General features: G+C 38.3%; 1 protein-coding gene across 3 annotated transcripts in view; it reads right to left on the bottom strand.

Moving 5' to 3' along the window:
- The window catches only part of KCNN2 (potassium calcium-activated channel subfamily N member 2), a 543,720-nt gene that overhangs the window by 314,275 nt on the left and 209,181 nt on the right, over positions 1-20,264 (bottom strand). Inside the window, exon 1 of one of the 3 annotated variants that reach the window (XM_066382035.1) lies at positions 13,587-13,602. The exons of the other annotated variants lie outside the window; for them this stretch is intronic. The gene's annotated coding sequence lies outside the window, so the exon portion shown is untranslated. Of the gene's footprint in view, positions 1-13,586; positions 13,603-20,264 lie in introns of those variants that run through there. 3 annotated transcript variants of the gene reach the window in all.

Here is a 20,264-nt window from a genome sequence, read left to right as displayed (position 1 = left end):
AGGTGGAAGTTGTTGGTTCGTCTGCCTACTCCATCACCATCTTGCCACCATAGGTTGTCCAATTTTTTGGCATAAAGATCTTCATAATATTTTCTTACAATCCTTTGTAATTTTGTGATGTCAGTTGTTACTTCTCCACTTTCATTTCTAATTTTATTTATATGAGTCTCATTTTTTTTCTTGATGAATCTAGTTAAAGGTTCATCAATCTTGTATACCTTTTCAAAAAAACAGGTCTTGGCTTCATTTATTTTCTGTATTGTTTTTTTTGTTTGTTTGTTTTTGTTTTTTTAGCTTTTATGTCATTTATTTCTGCTCTGATCTTTATTATGATATATCCTTCCTTCTCCTTCCTCTCAGCTTTATTTGTTTTTCTTTTTCTAGTTCTTTTAGATACAGGGTTAAGTTCTTTGAGTTTTTTCTTGCTTCTTAAGGTATACTTGTAATGCTATGAACTTCCTTCTCAGGACTGCTTTAGCTGTGTCTCATAAATTTTGAGTTGCTGTATGTTAATTTTCATTTGTTTCAAGGAAATTTTTTATTTCTTCCTTGATCTTATGGTTAACCTATTCATTAATAAATAACATGTTATTTAGCCTCCAAGTGTTTGAATGTTTTCCAGTTCTTCTACTGTAGTTATTTCTAGATTCATGCCATTGTGATCAGACAAGATGCCTGATATGGTTTCAATCTTCTTAAATTTATTGAGACTCATTCTGTGTCCTAACTTGTGGTCTATCCTGGAGAATAAATGTTCCATGAACACTTGAAAAGAATGTATATTCTGCTGCTTTGGGATGAAAGGTTCTGAAGATATCTATTAAATCTAGTTGATCTAATGTGATCATTTAAGGCCACTGTTTGTTAATTTTCTTTTTGGAGAATCTACTTATTGATATTAGTGGGGTATTAAAATCCCCTATTATTATAATGTTGCTGTTGATCTCTCCCTTTATGTTTATCAAAATCTGTTTTACATATTTAGGTACTACTATATTAGCTGCATAGATATTTACAATGGTTATATCCTATTGAATTGCTCCCTTTATCATTATGTAGTGACCTTCTTTACCTTTTACTATAGCCTTTGTTTTAAAGTCTATTTTGTCAGATATAAGTATTGCTACCCAGCTTTTTTCTATTTCCATTTGCGTGAAATACTTTTTCCCATTCCTTTACTTTTAGTCTACGTATATCTTTTGTTCTGAGGTAGGTCTCTTATAGACAGCATATATATGGGTCTTGTTTTCTTATCCATGCAGCTATCCTATTTGATTGGAGCATTTAATCCATCTACATTTAAGGTTATTATTGATATGTAGTTGTTTATTGCCATTTTATTCTTTAAATCTACAATCCTTTTTTTCTAGATTTTTTTCTTTGCCTTTTTACAGCAGGCCCTTTAACACTTCTTGGAGTACTGGTTTGGTTCTAATTAATTCCTTGAGTTTTGTTTTGTTTTTTTGTCTGGGAAGCTTTTTATTTCTTCTTCAATTTTAAATGATAGCCTTGCTGGATAAGGAAGTCTTGGTGGTAGGTTCTTGCTTTGCATCACTTTGAATATTTCTTGCCAATCCTTTCTGGCCTCAACTGTTTCTATTGAGAAGTAGGATGTCATGCTTATGGGGGCTTCTCTGTAGGTAATTAACTGCTTTTCTCTTGCAGCTTTTAGTATTTTTTCTTTGTCTCTTAACTTTGACACTTTAAATATAATGTGTCTTGCTGTAAGCCTCCTTGGGTTCTTCTTTAATGGAACTCTCTGTGCTACTTGAACTTGTGTGACTTTTTCCTTCATCAATTTATGGAAATTTTCAACTCTGAGTTTTTCAAACAGGTCCTCTATTCCTTGTTTGTTCTCTTCTCCTTCAGGAACCCCTATGATGTGGATGTTGTTTCTCTTCATGTTGTCACAGAGCTCTCTTAGAGTTTTCTCAGACTTTTGAGCATCTTTTCTTTTTGCTGCTCTGCTTCCATGCTTTTGTTTATCTTGTTCTATAAATCACTGATTCGATCCTCTGCTGCTTCATCCAGCCTGCTATTAATTCCTTCTAGTGCAGTCTTAATTTCTGATATTGTATTTGTCATTTCTGACTGGTGTCATTTCTTTTTATGATTTCAATGTCCTTTTTGATGCTTCCTATCTGTTTATTTATGTGCTCATTATGTCCATCAATTGTTGCTCCTTGAGCATCCTAAATATCATTGTTTTAAACTCTGCATCTGGTATTTTGGTTATTTTCATCTCATTCAGTTTTTTTTTTCTGGGGATTTCTCTTGTTGATTCATTTGGGGCGCATTTCTGTGTGTGCCCATTTTGTCTGTGTATTAGGTAGTGCTGTCTGACTTTGAAATTTTTGTGGGGTCTTTATGAAGAAGATGGGCTGGGTGGTATTGTCCTCCAGGCCACTTGTTTTCCTTGTTCTAGAAATGCTTCTTGAGGGTACTATTTTCCCTCTTGTTGTATGTATTAGATGCAGTTGGTCCTTTCATGGGTACGGTTATCACTTTAGGCTGTCTGGCTCTAAAGATCAACTTTGATCATATGTATTAACCACTGTGCAATGTCTATCCTATTGGGCATATTTATTCTCCACAGTATCTGGTGCCTGCTTGACTCCACCTTTGGTTGTGCATCTTGTGTAGGTAGTTGAGTCTAGGGTTGGTGCTTTCTGCCACAAACTACCAGTAGTGTTGATTCTGGTTCTTCTTGAGTTGGCATCAGCTGTTGTTTGTAACCCACTGTGGGCTACCAGTTTGTAGCTACTGTACTTTTCACTGTTGTGTTTGTGTTTTCTGTGTCTGTGTACGGTGGGAGGGGCCAACCTTTGAATAAGGATCAGCTTTCTCCTGGTTAGAGATAAGAGTTCCATAAAAGCCTGAAGCTCTGTTAAGATTTGTCTCCATTTTCAGCTGCTCCTCCTCCTCTTGTAGCTGCCTGGTCTTATCACAGAGTCTTCTGTAGTAAGACTGTAGTGTGGGCTAAGATTGGCCTCACCCAACCAAACCTTCTACAGGTTACATGATTGGTGGGTTAGGGCAGCTGAAGTTGTGAATACATTTGTGGGACCCCCTACTTCAGGAGTCACTTGGTCAGGAGCTCAGTACAGGGAATGTGGCCCCTACTGCAGAGCTTGATCCCTCAGCCACTGCTAGATACTCAAATTTTGTTTCTCTCTAACAAGGTGAGCAGCAGGTTCAGACTGAATGTGGCTGACAGCCACCTCTGCAGAAGTTCTTTCAGCTGTTGAGATCCCAGTCTCAGGGAAGAAGACTGAGAGTCCTCTCCTGGGGCTGACTGTGCCCTTCCCCAAAGTGGCTAAGCCCCTCAACAAGATCCAACAACAGACTCACAGGGACCCACACTTTAAATGTCCATGCTCCAACCCTCTTTCCCTCCCCCCTGTGGAATCTAGCCTAGCAGGACAGAATATCCAGTGCCCAGGCTGACTGACTGTGAAGCTCCACCCTATCCAATGCACGTGAGCTGCTGTGCTTGTGCTGATTATAGAGAGTGGAACTCGACTCAGCTGGGCCTGGTGTGAGGAGCTTTTCCTTAGGATACCACTCTAGCAAGGGTTGTTAGTTCCTGAACTGATGCTTTCCACAGCTGGCCACTGAATGTGTCACCCCAGGGTCTCCTAAGCAAGAATCTAGCACAGACCAGTGGGAGACACTGCCCATGACTGGCCCTCATCAACCCTCTTGGAGCTACAAGCCATTCAGAGTTTATGGCTGCTGCTGCTGCTGGGCCCAAGTATACATGGAAATACCAAGCTGCACTCTTAGGCTGGCTTTTACCCACTCTGGTTCTGGGAGAAAGTTCACTTAAATGGCCAAGTTTCCCTGAGTCTCGCCTCCTGCAGCTTGTCTGTTGGCTGTTTGTTGGGCTTCACCACTGAAATAACCTCTGCTAGAGTCTAAAGCCTGTGGCAATTCAGTGATTAGGAAGGGTGGTGGCTGTGGCTCCACTTCTTGGCCCCAGGTGTCAGTCTGTCTAGACTTTTTGCACAGACCTCAGTAGGGTGTGGCCCCAGGAGTCCAGTGGGTATGGCCTTTGAGACCCAGATGTGTGGTCTGCCCCCTCTCCAGACAGTTTTAGCAGAGTCTCTTGTGAGGTGGAAGCACCAGTCATAGACTCGGGAGAGTGTGGGGGCAGAGCTCCAGTATCAACAACAGAAAACGGAGTCACTGATGTGCCCCCTGCTTCCTGGCCTCTCAGAATGACCCATCGCCATATCTGGGGTAGAAGAGACTCCCGAGGGTGGAGAAGCTGCTTTTCCCCTGGCTGATGTCACACAAAGGGGATGCTTTGCCCAAGAAAAATGGCAGCTTCAGTATTGGCAAATGACTCAGCACAGGGGTTCAAGTGAGAGTCCCCTACAATGTCTCTCCCTGGGCCTCTAACTTTACACTCTCCTCCTGCAACTCCAGTCCTCTCAGCTCTCTCCCACCAGAGCCCCAGATAAGTGGTTATAAATGAGGTTTTCTGCACAGGCCCTTTAAAACAGAGACAGAATCTGCATCGGAGAATTGTGTCTATTGTGGACAGAAACCTGGCTCTTTTCACAGCTAAATGCTGTCTGGGCACCTCTTCTAGGCTCTGGGGCTCTAGGCTGTGGCTCCGGGCCTGGGGTTGAGGACTCACACCTTTCAGGGAAACCACCCCATCATGAGAGTCCCTCCAGGTCACAGCTTGCTCCTGGGAGTGGGGCAGCCCTTTCTGCGTCTCTGCCCTTTCTACCAGTCTCGATGTGGCTTCTTTGGTGATCCTTGGTTATAGATTCCTCTTAGTTTAGTCCAAAGTTGGTTTTTCAAGATAATTGTTCTTAAATTAAGTTGTGATTCAATTTGGTTCTGGTAGGTAGCAGTTGGAATTTCTACCTACTCCGTCACCATCTTTCTTCTTCCATGGGTTACATATTTTTAAATAAAAAAATAACTAACAGCTTTCTCAGTTTCAATGCTGGGGCAGAAGTCAATCTTTTTTTAGAGAAGACCACTGACCTGACTTTCAGACTGTCTCTGGACATGGAATTTCTCAGGCTTCTTGAGATAAGATGTGTCTACACATAGCCTCCAACACACATGCGTTGTTTACAGATCAAACCCATCTGTAAACCACTTAACCTCAATCAAAGCTTTTTCTTTTTTCATCTTCCAATTAATGTGTTTGCCAAGAGCCAGATAAGGCCAAAAAAAGAAAAAGTAAGGGTTGGGACAGGTTAGGAAGAACAAGTAATTGGTCAGGTCTGTACCCAGTGGTTCTGTCTCCAAGTCAAAAGAAATTTAAACACACTTTCTCCTTTCCATTTACTTTTATTAATCTTATGTCTTTTTGAGACTCTCTTTTAAAATATTTCTTTAAAGTCCAGAATGAAAAATAGATCACAGAATTATAACATTTTAGTGTTATAGATAAACTTGGAAATTATCTAGGCCAATTCTTCTCTTTATAAATAAAAACAGAGTCCAGAAAGGTCAAACCATTTTTTCAAAATCACAGAGCTGGTTGGTAGATAGACTGCAAATAGGACCCAGTCATTCTTTCCTTTAAAACAATCTTCCTTTCTATCAAAGTTATTATTTTTGTTTTATTATTCTATGTTTTCCTTTTTATTAAATTTATTGGAGTTACACTGGTTAACAAATTATACAACACATCATCTGTACACTGTCTTGTGTGTTCATCACCCCAAGTCAAGTTTCCCTCAATCACTATTTATTTCCCCTACAACCTCCTTTCCCCTCTCCAGCACTCTCCCCACAATCAGAGGGATCCAAGCTGGCAGCAGAGTAGGGTAGACACTATCAAAGTTATTATTAAGGATGACCTTGAAAGTATTGATAAATTAATTTTTCAAAACATAAGTTTCAGCCATATTTTAAGCACTTCTTAGGCCTTATAAAATTTAAATTTAATTCAATCCCATGGAACAGTTGCTTCTCTTTTTGTAGTTTTACAGGTAGGGACACTACAGCCCAGTGAAGTAAATTTTCCAAGATCATTCAGTTAGCCAGTATGAGAGTCAGGATTCAACCCCAGGCAGTCTGGCTCAGAAAGCCACACTCTTATCCACTCTGCTAAATTGACTGTCTTGAAAAATGTTGGTAAGTCTTATATAAAACTTTGGAAGTCATAGGACATTTTTATATTTTAACTGCAATTTGCTTTAATGAACCACAATATTAATTTTCTAAGTGGCTGATCTTTAGATATCATCCTCCATTTTCAGAGTCAGAGGCTATTAAATTTGTACTTTTGCAGGATCAACTCCGAAGAAAACTAGTTGAGCCATTAATAGCAGGAGGCTGCTTCCTCGCAAAGATAAGTTTTTAAAGTGCTGACCTGAGAAAAGGCTGGTTCAGGAAAACTGGATAAGCATGGGAGCAAAGGCAAATCGAAAAATACAGATAGGCATTAGCAAGGTGCTGATGTTGGGAAGTTACAAATTGAGACATGGATCTCTTGAGGTTGGGATATATATTGCTGAAGCCCTACACTAAGATTTCTTCTCATAAAAGCCTTGTCATCATGAGGATATAAATGTGTAACAAAGTGGTACAGAGCGATCTGTGCTTGCTTTGAAGGAGCCTCCCTAGTTTCCCAGGCAAGGTTTCATTTATTAGTAACCAGCGCATGCAATTGCCCTGCCCACTGGGGCTGATGGAAAGCTGGTGGGCATGGACTGCTGGGACCTTAGCCAGGTGAAAGGGCTGAGCACGTCCTGTGATGTAACTCAAGTCATTTTGCTATTCACGGGGATAAGGCTCTTTAACAAAGGTAGACAGCATCTGACAATTCACTTGTGGTGTGATCTGCCTGCTCCCTGCCTTAAACCTCATGATCAGTCATACATTCAAGTAAAAATAATCATCAGCGAGAAGCCTATCTCAAGTACAAACATTTCTTAGGAGGCAGGTGCAGAAACATTATATGTCCTGTTCCCATAATTTCAGTCATGTTTTGGTTCTCTACCTCGTGGGCACTCTGATAGTACATTATATGAAAGGTTCACTTTGAGGCCAGTGTGAAGTATTCTGATGGTGAGATCAACCTGCCTTCCACTCACTGTACCATTTCCCAAGACCTGAGTGAAGGATGAGTGGGCAGCGGGCCTGGGACAAAGACAGGTCTTCTGCACCTGGAATATGTGTGACTTGCAGGCCCTGCAACATTCATTGTCCATGAAAGGATAGATATTCTAGGTCCTTACTCTTCTCATGAAAGGGCAGAGGTCCCAGTGTCATATTTCCAGCCAACCGAATGGCTTGAACACTACGCATTTCACCAAGGAAAATGTGATTCTCTTATCTCTGCTGCTAATGAGTAAATCTGTAGATATAGTTTTAAATCAGGGATCAGGAACCTATGGCTAACAAGCCAGGTGTGGCTCTTTTGATGCCTGCATCTGGCTCACAGACAAATCTTTAATAAAAAAATAATAATGTTAAAAATATAAAACATTCTCATGTATTACAATCCATTCATTTCCTACCGCTCATGTTCATGGTTGCGGGTGGCTGGAGCCAATCACAGCTGTCCTGTGTGATAACACCAAATTTTTATTGGATAATGCATAATGTACACGGGTCATTGTGAGGTCAGGAAGTAAACTTCCCTCCTTTTAATCAAGTAGGCAGCTAGCTAATTGCAGAAACCCTTTTGACAAAGAAGATGGCTAAAAGAATAAAGGATGAGGAGTATCATACTTTTCAGCAGGAACGGACAGAGAAATTCGCTTTTGTGGAGAGAGTAGGTTCTGCAATGTGTCTAATATGCAATGATAAAATTGCATTGATGAAATGGTCAAATATAAAGCGGCACTTCAACACACGCCATACTACATTTGCATCGAAGTATCCAGCAGGGAACAGCAGGAAGAAAGTATGTCAAGAGCTACTGTGCAGAGTGCAAGCTAGTCAGCAGCAACTCTATGTTTGGACCCAATAAGGTGACTGGAATTCGGCTAACTTTGCTGGTGCTTTAGCAATTGTGAGAAACAGAAAGCCATTCACAGATGGGGAGTATGCCAAAACATTCATGCTTGATGTTGCCAATGAATTTTTTGACGGCTTTTCAGATAAAGACAAGATATTCAAACAAATAAAAGACATGCCTCTGTTGGCAAGAACTGTTCATGATTGTACCATCATGATGGCAAACCAAAATGAGGCAACACAAGTGAAGGATATAAATGCAGCACCATTCTTTTCTCTCTCTTTGGATGAGTCAACAGACATAAGCCATTTATCCCAGTTCAGCATGATTGCAAGGTATGCTGTTGGTGACACATCATGTGAGGAAAGTCTTGCTGTTTTGCCTATGGAAGAGACAACAAGAGGGGAGGACTTATTCAAGACTTTCACTGAGTTCACTAAAGAAAAAAATCTACCGATGGATAAACTTATTTCCGTGTGTACTGATGGTGCTCTGTGCATGGTGGGGAAAAACAGAGGATTCATAGCGCTTCTTCATGAACATGAAAAGAGACCCATCCTAAGTTTTCACTGCATCCTACATCAGGAGGCGCTTTGTGCTCAGATGTGTGGTGAGCAGCTTGGTGATGTGATGTCGCTGGTCATTTGGGTGGTCAACTTTATTGTTGCCCAAGCTTTAAATGATCGCCAGTTTAAAACACTGCTAGATGAAGTTGGAAATAATTATCCTGATCTGCTTCTGCACAGCAATGTGCATTGGTTGTCAAGAGGGAAGGTGCTCAGCTGTTTTGTGGCTTGTCTGAGCGAAATCCGGACTTTTCTTGAAATGAAAAATGTCGAGCATCCTGAGTTAGCTAACACTGAGTGGCTCCTGAAGTTCTACTATCTTGTGGACATGACTGAACATCTGAACCAGCTCAATGTGAAAATGCAAGGCGTTGGAAATACAGTCTTATCCCTTCAACAAGCAGTGTTTGCACTTGAAAACAAGCTAGAACTCTTCATCACCGACATTGAAACAGGTTGTTTACTACACTTTGAAAAACTGGGAGAGTTTAAAGATGCATGCACAGCAAGTGAACCTGCTCAACATCTTGATCTCCAGCAGCTAGTGGGCTTCACATCTAATCTCCTGCAGTCATTCAAAGTGCGCTTTGGAGAATTTTGTGAGCACACTCATCTTTTTAAGTTCATTACCCATCCACACGAGTGTGCAGTGGACAGCGCTGACCTGAGTTACATCTCCAGTGTTCCCGTCAGAGATTTTGAGCTACAAGCTGCTGACCTGAAGGCTTCAGACATGTGGGTGAATAAGTTCAAGTCACTGAATGAAGATTTGGAGAGACTTGCATGACAGCAAGCAAAGTTGGCGAGCAAACACAAGTGGGGAGAAATGAAAAAACTTCAACCTGCAGACCAGCTGATTGTCAAAACTTGGAATGCACTTCCCATCACATACCACACACTGCAGCACGTGAGTATTGCTGTACTGACAATGTTTGGCTCTAGGTATGCATGTGAGCAGTCTTTTTCACATCTAAAGAATGTTAAGACCAACCTACGATCACGTTTAATGGATGGAAGTCTCAACGCCTGCATGAAGCTTAACCTCACCACGTATCAACCAGACTACAAAGCCATCAGCAAAACCATGCAGCATCAGAACTCGCATTAATGGTAAGAAGTACTTTATTCATCATTGGTTAGCAATAGCATAACAACGTTATTAAAAAGAATTCAGAGACTTATTATACTTTAAAAGTTTTGGTCTTACATAAAATGCATACATTTACTTGTATTAAACATTATGTTAAACATATTGTATGGCTCTCACGGAATTACATTTTAAAATATGTGGCGTTCATGGCTCTCTCAGCCATAAAGGTTCCCGACCCCTGTTTTAAATCATGATTGTAGATATAGATAAAAGTAAAGTGGTTACCAGGATAAGAAAGTGGAGGGGAGGAGAATAAAGAAGGACAAATATATGGTGACAGAAAATGATTTGACTTTGGGTGATGGGCACATAACACAATCAACAGCTTAAATGCTATAGAAATGTTTACCTGAAACCTACCTACTCTTATTGATCAATCCCATTAAATTTAATTTTCTAAGTAACAAAAAAAGAAAGGAAAAAATTTAAAACAATAAAAACAATCATGATATTGTAATAATTTCTCTAGAGATCTTTTGAGAGCAGGTTCTTGAATGGGCCACTTGAAATGTTAACAAAACACTTGAGAGTGTGTTATTAATTTAAACCCCATATATTTATCACATATTTATACTTGAACTGTTTAAAAATAACTCACAGGTAACATGATCATGCTGGGAAAATCAAGGGCCCAAGGTATTGAATATTTGTATAGTTAGTAGACCTACGCCACTTGGTCTTGGCAAGGAAAAATATCCTCGTCTTCTCTCCTCCCTGCTCCTGTCCTTCCTTCTGCTTTCCATTCTCAACTGGTAAGCTTGGAGCAGATTTGTAGCTTACCTTACTGGAGGCAAATACTGCAAGCACAGAAAGGGAGAGGGTAGCTAGTTTGCAAGAAAAGCCACTGCATCTATCTCCTGGAACACTCAGCTGTAAGGGGAGACTTCAGGTTGGATGAGGAAGGCAGCCCAGGCAAAGAAGGAAAAGCAATTCCCCTAAAATGCCTCTCAGGAGGAAAACAACAACAACAACACTGTTAAAGGCACCAAAACAGAGTTCTTTTATTTCATTTATTTATTCATTCTAAAGAATATGTATCACATTCTACTATGTCCCACGTGCTGGGTACTGAGATGTAGCAGAGGGCAAGATATTGAAGGATTTTGCTCTTTAAGAACTTATACTACAATGAGGAATGACATTTAATATCTTCACATATAAATTTACACACTGTAAACACCTATAGATACTTATTAGTGGAGCATGATCTAAGTAAAGATCTGATTGATAAGAAGGGTAACATGAAAAGATCTGGAAAAGGAATTACTTCAGACAAAGGCAATGAGACAAAGTTGAGTTATAGAGTAATTTTAAGATTAGGTCAGAGAGGTAAGCAAGAACTCCTGTAGACTAGGAAAAGACTTTGGGATTTATTTCTAAGTATGAAGTTGTTAGCAGGGAAGTGATGTAGTCTGATTTGCTTTTTAGAAAGATCACTCCAGCTGCTCTGTGAACAAGGGTTTATTGAGGGACTAGAGAGGAAGAAAGAAGACAGGGAGCTCTTGCATAGTTTAGACAACAGATGGTGATATCTTGGACTAGGATGGTAGAAATAAAGATAGGATAAAGAGACAAATTTAGGATAAATTTTAAGAAAGAACTTGCTGAAGAATTGGATGTGGGCTGGGAAGAAAAAAGAGGAAAAAAGAATGACATCTAGATTTTTTTGTTCTTCATCTAAAACTTTGAACAACTTCTGCATCAGAGTTGGAGGCCCACCTAAATGCTGGGTTTACTACCTCCTAAATTTCTAAGTATTCCTATGGCCTGTGAGTGCTCTTATTGATGCCTCTCTCCTCTCTGATCTAACTGGCATAACAGCACCAAACTCTCTCCAATTCCAGGCTTCTGAAAACACTGTCCTGCCTCTGTGGTCTTTCTGAAAAGAAAATCTGATCATTGTATGATGTTCCTTTCTGCCTCCAAGATAATATCCACATTCCCTGCAGAAGCATACAAGGCCTTTCCTGCTCTGGCTCTTGCCTGCCCCACCATCTCTCTTATTATCATGTGTTTCTTTCTCACCTCTGCCTCTGCATAGCCTTCATTAAACCCTTGGCAATCTCATTTCACTTCCCAGAACACACCATGCTCTCTTTATATTGCTATTTGCAAAGAAATTCCCCCTTAACTCCTAGCCCACCTGAAAAGTCCTCTTTTTTGTTTTTTCAAGAATCACTGAATTTTCCTATACCCTATTTCCTTCAGTCACATTTTTGGCATTGTTTTTCATGTATAGTTCTAATATAACATTGCACTGAACTCATAAGGTCTTGTTTACATATCTTCCACTTTCCTTCTCCTTGGGTTGTAAAATCCTTGAGGGCAGGCACAGGAACCACCTGATTTTTCTTCTTTGTATACCTATGTGCCTTTCACAGTGACTGATATATACCAAATAATCAATAAATACAATAGTAATTAAGCAATTAAGTTAAAAGGCTCTAATTATTTTCATCAAGCAGTCATCTAGCCTCTGCTTAAATATCTTTACAGAAACTCAGTATACCCACTCCATTTTTTGCCCATTTCTTTTTATCCAGTGGTTGTATGGCCTCCTTGTTTTTCTACTTTTTCACATATTTGTTAAATGCCTGAATTAAAGGATTCAACAAACTAGATAGGATCTCTGTTTTCATATTATATTCTGATGTGAAAGAGAAACAAGTTGACCACAAATTAAGTGAGGTAAGTCCTATAAGGAAAATTATGCAGGTTGAGTTGATAAAGACAACAGAGGTTCTTAAAGTGGGGATCCAGTGATGGGAAGAGTGTAGTAAGAGGATTCCAGAAAGAAGGGATCATTATTTCAAGAGCTCTTAGAAAAATGCTCCCTCTGTGATATTCAAGGAATGGAAGTGCTATGTGGCTAGAGAGTCCTGATCCATAGAGAGGGTAGTAGAGAAGGCAGGCTTAGAAGGATGGGCAGGAGTTGGTTCACAGAGAATGCTGAGGAGATGGGATGAGTTTGGATTTTTATTCTAAGAATAATGGAATGCAATTGGTGGACTGAAATCAGGACAGTGGCATGAGCATAATTATATATTTAGAAGGGCACTTGGGCTGCTATGAAAAGACTACATTATGAGAAAGAAAAGAATAGTAATGCATATAGAAGTGAATGCTGATATTTTCTGAAAGTAGAGAAAACAGTAATAGGGATGAGGAAGCCTGGGAAGATCATTTTATTTATTTGAATCAGCTTTTTGCCAAGATATATCCAGTTCTTACTTACAATATAATTCCCTACTGGCACTGGTAGCCATCTTTGGTGAGAGTTCCTAGACCAGGAACCATTCGGGAAGTTTCTGAGTTAGGCAGACTATTCTGTCCCTCAGCCTAGACAAAACTCTTCTGTTTTGCAGCAATGATCATATTAGCTTTTCTAGGAGCCACAGGACCTTATGCATATCTACCGAACTTTTAGTCAGCATTGAGAACCAGTTGTTCTTACGCCATGATCTATTGAAGCTATGACCAGGACTTCCCTTTCACCTGTAATAAATTCTTATTAAATTCACCCCACCACCCAGGAACTCTCTCAGCTCCTTTCATCTTTTTATCTTTATTTTTCCCTCCTCAATATAGAGACCCCAAAGTCTCTATGAATTAATCATTACATTCATTAAACAGCAGAAGGATCAACAACTGTTCAATCTAGGACTAGGTTTAGTAAAAAAGAGACTGTTTAGATTTTTTATTTAAAAACAGAAAGAGGCAAAGTAATGGTGGTGTGAGAAATACTCCTGATCTCTCCCCTTAAAATTTTAACAAATTGAACAACTATAACACAGCAATGGAATACCAGCTGGACTTGCAGGCATGTCTGAATGATCCACACCCTGAATGAACTAAAGGTGAGACAGTGTGAAAAGAGGGGCAGAAGATAACATGCAATTGAAGTAGACTTTGGAGAGGAGAGGAGACAAACCTGGAGTGACTGAGGTTTTCTTTCTCTGATGGACTATAGGGAGGGGGAAGCTTGGGTCCTCTGGATTTTGCCTGAGGGGTAAAAAGAGAGAGAAATTAAGAGTGACTGGGTCTCCTTCTGTCAAAGAAGTGGTAAAATTGAGGGGCAGAGGGGAAGATAAACCAAAGTTGCCAGAGTGCAGGACCACAGCCTGTGTTCCCATGGTCAGCCTGCAGTCCACACTTGACAGAGACAGAGAAAGGTAAAGTGCAGCCACCAGCTCTCCAGATCCAACCTCCTCCACCTCATGGTTCAGAAAGTGGCAGAGAAAGAACCCATAGCTAGCTCTCCAGAGCCACTCTCTCCCCTGAACAAAAGTGTTCCACGTCTAGTCTCCATGTCTGCTGAGACATGGGAAAGAGTGCCCAAAAGCATGAGAATGCCATGTTAGAGCTGTAAGCAGAAAAGCCTAAGCCATAAAGCCAAAGCCATAAAGCCCTTACAACACACCCCACACACCAAAGAGACTGCTTCCCCACCTGCATCATTGTGACAGTAATATCTCAGCAGACAGCCAGGCGCTTCACAGAGCTAAAAGTTGTAAAACAGCAACCATGCAAGAAACCATGCAAAACCAAATTGGAAGAAACCATGCAAAACCAAAATTTATTTTTTTCTTTTTTTCTCCTTTTTTTTCTTTCTTTCTTATTCTTTTTTCATTTTTGAATTTTTTTTACTTTTCATATTTAATTCTTATTTTTTGTGGGTGTTTTTTATTTTTTCTTTGCTTTTGATTTTTTTCTATGATTTTTCTTTTTTACTTGTCATAATCTTTAAAAGTTTTAGATTTTTATTGTATTTTTTAGTTGTTTTTTTGTTACGATTCTTAACAATACCACTCTCAAATGCCACCAAGGAAGAAGAAATCGAATACCATGCCTACACAAGACAGACATAGTTCAGAAAGAAAATAAAAAATCTCCAGAAAAGAAATCTCAATAACATAGAAAACTTGGAGTTAAATGATAAGGAATTCAAAATTGAAGTTCTGAAAATATTCAACAAGATGCGAGAGGATACCAAGCAACTTAATGAGCTCAGAAAACAAGTTAATGAACAAAATGAATACCTCACCAAGGAGATTGAAACTTTAAAGTAGAGATGAAGAACTTAATACAGGAATTGAAGACTGAGGTAGCAAGTTTAGCTAATAGAACAAGCCAGATAGAGGAAAGAATCATTGACACCAAAGTGAGGCAACTAGAGATGCTAAAGAGAGGAGGAGAGAGACTCATGAATTAAAAAAAAAATCTGAGAGATCTCCAAGAATTGTCCACTTCATCAGAAAGAACAATCTAATAATAACACTGTATCAGGAGAAGAGAGGGAGAAGGAAGCAGAGAGCCTATTCAAACAAATAATTGTTGAGAATTTTCCAAATTTATGGAAAGAGATATAGCCACCAATCCAAGAAGCAAACAGAACACCAAGTTACCACAACCCAAACAGACCAATTCCAAGACACAAAATAATAAAATTGTCAGAAATCAATGACAAAGAAAGAATCCTTGAGGCAGATAGAGAAAAAAGAATATAACATATAAAGTAAAGCCCATCAGGTTATCACCAGACTTCTCAGCAGAAACTCTACAAGCCAGAAGAAAGTGGACCCAAATATTCAAAGTACTAAAAGAGAAAAATTACCAACCAAGAATACTATATCCATCGAAGTTATACTTCAAGTAGGAAAGAGAAATAAAACCTTTTACAGATATACAGAGGCTGAGGAAATATATCACTAGAAAACCCCTACTTCAGGATATACTTAAGGGGGTTATTCAAAAAGTCACAAAGAACAAAATAAATCAAAACTACAGGTAAAAGCTCCAACAAAGTCACAAGGAAACAAGGATAATTTGTGACAACAATAACACCAAAAGGGAGAAGATAAACAGCTGCAATAGCAAAGGAGGACGGAATGCAGAGCATGCATATGACAAAGGACTCCTGTACATATGAACATATTTTTCTTAACCTAATGTTAACCACCCAAGAAAAAGCCACTACTGAAACACACAGCTTAATAAAAAAGAAAAAGAAATAAACAGGGGAAAGAAATATGGAATACCAACAAACCAAACCAACTCACAGAAACAAAAAGAGAAGAACCAAACAAGACACAAAGCTATCAGTAAACAAAACATAAGATGGCTATAGGATATCTTCAAGTTTCAATAATTACCCTAATTGAAATGGACTAAACTCACCAATAAAGAGGCACAGAGTAGCAGATTGGATCAAAAAGCAAAACCCAACCATATGCTGCCTTCAAGAGATACATCTAAACTGCAAAGACAAGAGTAGATTCAAAGTGAAAGGTTGGAAAATGATTCTCCAAACAAATACTATCCAAAGAAAAGCAGGTGTAGACATAATCATTACTGACAACGCTGACTTCAAGACAACAAATGTAACCAGAGACAAAAATGGACATTTTATAATGATAAAGGGGACATTGTATCAAGAAGAAATAACACCTTTTAATATATCATATATATGTACCAAACCAGGGAGCACCAAAATATATAAGACCTACTAACTGATCTAAAAATAGAAGCAGAGAAAAACATAACCATACTTAGAGATTTCAACACACCATTGACAACTTTAGATAGATTTTCCAAACAGAAAATCAGAAAAGAAATATCAGCCTTAAATTACACTAATGTCCAAAATGGACATAATAGACATTTATAGGACATTTCATCCCAAAACATCAGATTATACATTCTTCTCCAGTGTGCATGGAACATTCTCAAGGATAGACCATATGTTGGGCTACAAAACTAACATCAACAAACAGGAAGATTGAAATTATACCAAGCATATTTTCTGTTCATAAGGCTTTGTAATTAGAATTCAATCATAAAAAGGAAGTAAAGAAATCCACAAAAATGTGTAAATTAAAGAATATATTTCTAAAAAATGACTGGGTCAAAAGAGAAAAAAAGCAGAGATCAAAAGATATATACAGACAAATGAAAATGACAACATGGCATATCAAAAGTTCTGGGATGCCGTAAAAGCAGTAATAAGAAAGTAATAAGAAAGTTTATATCATTACAGGCTTATATCAAGAAACAAGAGAGATCCTAAGTAAACAACCTAACATCACACTTTAAGGAACTAAAAAAAAGAAGACAAAGCCAACCCAAAGTCAGCAGAAGAAAGGAAATGGTAAAACATAGAGCAGAGCTAAATGAAATAGAGAACAAAAAGCTATAGAAAAATTTCACATAACAAGGAGCTGGTTCTTTTAAAAAATTAATAAAATGGACAGCCTACTGGCTAGACTCACTAAAAAAAAGAAAGGATTTATATAAATAAAATCTGACATGAAAGAGAAGAAACTACCACAGACATCATAGATATACAAAAGATCATAGTAGAATATTATGAAATATTATATGTCACCAATTCAATAACCTAGAGAAAATAGATAAACCCCTGCATTATACAATCTTCCTAGACTGAGCCATGAAGAAATGGAAAACCTATATAAACCTATAAGGAGGGAGGAAATAGAAACAACTATCAAAAACCTCCCCCAAAATAAAAGCCCAGGACCAATGGTTACACTGGTGAATTCTACCAAACATTCAAAGATTTGGTACCATTCCTTCTCAAAGTCTCCCCAAAAATAGAAGAGGCAATACTCCCCAACACATTTTCTGAGACCAACATAACCCTCATACAAAAACCTGGCAAGGACTTCACAAAAATAAATAAACTAAAGACCAATATCACTAATGAGTACAGATGCAAAACCCTTAGACAAATACTAGCAAATCTAATACAACAACACATTAAACAAATAATACATCACGATCAAGTGGGATTCATTTCAGGAGTACAAGGATGGTTCAACATACAGAAATTAATCAACATAATACACCAGATCAACAAACCAAAAACCAAAAACTGTATAATCTTATCTTTAAGTGTAGAAAAGGCATTTGATAAGATACAACATCCCTTTATGTTTAAAACACTCAATAAAGTAGAAATAGAAGGAAAGTACCTCAACATAATAATGGCTATATATGTATAATAAACCATCAGCTAATGTAATACTAAATAAAGTATCCCTTGGTAGAGGATTGGATAAAAATGTGGTACATATATACAATGGAATCCTTCACTCAGCCATAAGAAATGACGACATAGTGACATTTATGACAACATGGATGGACTTTGAGAACATTATACTGAGTGAAGTAAGTAAATCAGAAAAATCTAAAAACTGTATGATTTCACAGATAGCTGGGATATAAGACTGAGACTCATGGACATAGATAAAAGTAAAGTGGTTGCCAGATGGAGGGAGTTATAGGGGAAAGGGACAGGGGTATGTGGGAAGGGTATAAGGAGGGACAAATATAAGGTGACAGAAAATGATTTAACTTTAGGTGATGGGTATTCAACATAATCAACAGTTCAAATGCTATAGAAATGTTTACCTGAAACCTATATACTCTTATTGATTAATGTCACCATGTTAAATTTAATAAAAAAAAAAGAAAGAATTTACTTTGATCTTACTATTTGTGAATTAAAGTCCCCTCTTTTAACTCTGGAGTTAAGCTAGCGAAACAATGGATGTGCTAATGTGCCACAAAGTCTAGGATATAAGTGCAAAAAGTACAGTATTTGACATTTGCTAAAGACACTTCTCCATTCTGACCACTTAGCTTTGTTTTGTATGAGTGCAGATACCTAGGGAAATAATTCTTAGAATAGCACATGTGTATGACACATGTCATAGAAAAATGTGTCAGCCCTTCCCATCACTGTTGGGGTCTTTTTCAGCATTCTCTCTGTTTACTGGGCATTTCTACCTCTGCACTAGAACCTGTCTGTACAGGAGGAAGATCTTTAAACACCACACTTTCATGGCAACTCTTCATTAGATACTCACACCTCTGTCCTTCAACTCTGCACCAATACCGCTATCTCCCAAACAAGTAGAAGGACAGGAAAATTTAAAGCAAATGGTTTCCCCAGTTTTAGAGCTCTGTAATTGGCAACATATACTCTGGAAGCAAACCACTTATTTTTTTCTGAAGTGAGAAGCACTTCAGAGTAAGACAGTAAGACAGACTCCCGCATGCACTTCACCGGGATTCACCCAGCAAGCCCACTAGGGGGCAAAGCTGTGCCCATCTGGGGCATTGCTCCATTGCAACCGGAGTCATTCTAGCACCTGAGGCAGAGGTCATGGAGCCATTCTCAGCACTCAGGCCCACTTTGCTCCAATGGAGCCTTGGCTGCAGGAGGGGAAGAGAGAGAGAGGAAGGAGAGGGTGAAGGGTGGAGAAGCAGATGGGTGTTTCTCCTGTATGCCCTGGCTGGGAATCAAACCCAGGACTTGCACATGCCAGGCTGACACTGTACCAAGGAGCCAACCAGCCAGGGCCACAAAACACTTTTTAAAAGTGGCAGAAAAAAGAATTCTTATTGATTTATCAGAATGAATAAGTCCAAATTTATAAATTCATCAGTTTACTTAAAATTCATTTTTTGGAAAAGCCAAGACTGTAGGTTGTCACTGAATGGTAAGATCAGATCATCCAATATATTTGTGTTTAGATTTTCTAGGTAGTTGAAAACATTATCAATTATTTCTCACCAAATAAAATGAATACATCTCATTTAAATGGTTCTTTTTAAAGTTAGAGTTTCAGGAGATTGAGACACAAGGATGAGCACTGGCAGTATAGGGCAAAGAATTAATGGTTTTAAGGCGTGAATATATTAAAATACAGAAAAAAAACACTATAAGCTAAAAGGACTTAATACCTATCAGGATTGCTTACTTTTCTCTGAAATATTTATTGAGATAATTTCTTTGTGAGCCCCATTCTGCAGATAGTGCAAGCTGTTTCCACTCAATCACCCTGCTGTACCAAAGAGTTCTGAAGAGGACCTGCACTGGGGTGGATTTTAGATATAGCTGCACCAATATTAGTTTTAAAAAAATGAAAACTATATGTTTTTTCAGAAGAGCTGCTATCTGCTCCCTACAAGATCAAGATCTGTATAGTAAGTATTTGGAATTTGCACATAATACAGGATTAAGATATTGTATTTGAAATATTTGTTTCCTTCATGTAGAAACATTTAAAGTTCATTTAGAATACATCTCCTTATTTGAAATGAAAAAATAAAGAATAGAGAGTAATACTGAGTATATTGTTATATTTTCTGTCTTTTTGTATTGCTTTTCAAGGAGCTTCTTCTAGTCAATTATAAAATATTGCAATATATTTTAGGGTTTCATTTTATCCCAGAAATGTTTTCATTAGATAAAAATGTTTTTGTCAGTGAACTTGAGAATAAAAGGTCTATAAACTTTATAATTAGTAAAAACAATGTGTTCTTTCAAATTTCTCTTGCTCATCATCTGCAAGCCTTCCACATGACCATGTTGATGAAGTACACTTACATCCATTTGTTTATGAAATAAAGCTCCTTAAAGTAGAGTGCCGAGACTCACAGATTACTTAGTAAGGATTCAGTAAAGATTTAGTAAGCATCCAACAACCTAATACAGCCATGAAACTTTTTCTGAAAAATAATTATAAGAGATTCATAACCTGTTAAAAGCCTATTGGCCGTGATGGCCAACTTAATAAAAACT

Source organism: Saccopteryx leptura, chromosome 4 (genome assembly GCF_036850995.1).
Source record: "Saccopteryx leptura isolate mSacLep1 chromosome 4, mSacLep1_pri_phased_curated, whole genome shotgun sequence".
Classification (NCBI taxonomy): domain Eukaryota; kingdom Metazoa; phylum Chordata; class Mammalia; order Chiroptera; family Emballonuridae; genus Saccopteryx; species Saccopteryx leptura.
This window is presented reverse-complemented; position numbering and strand designations above follow the sequence as displayed.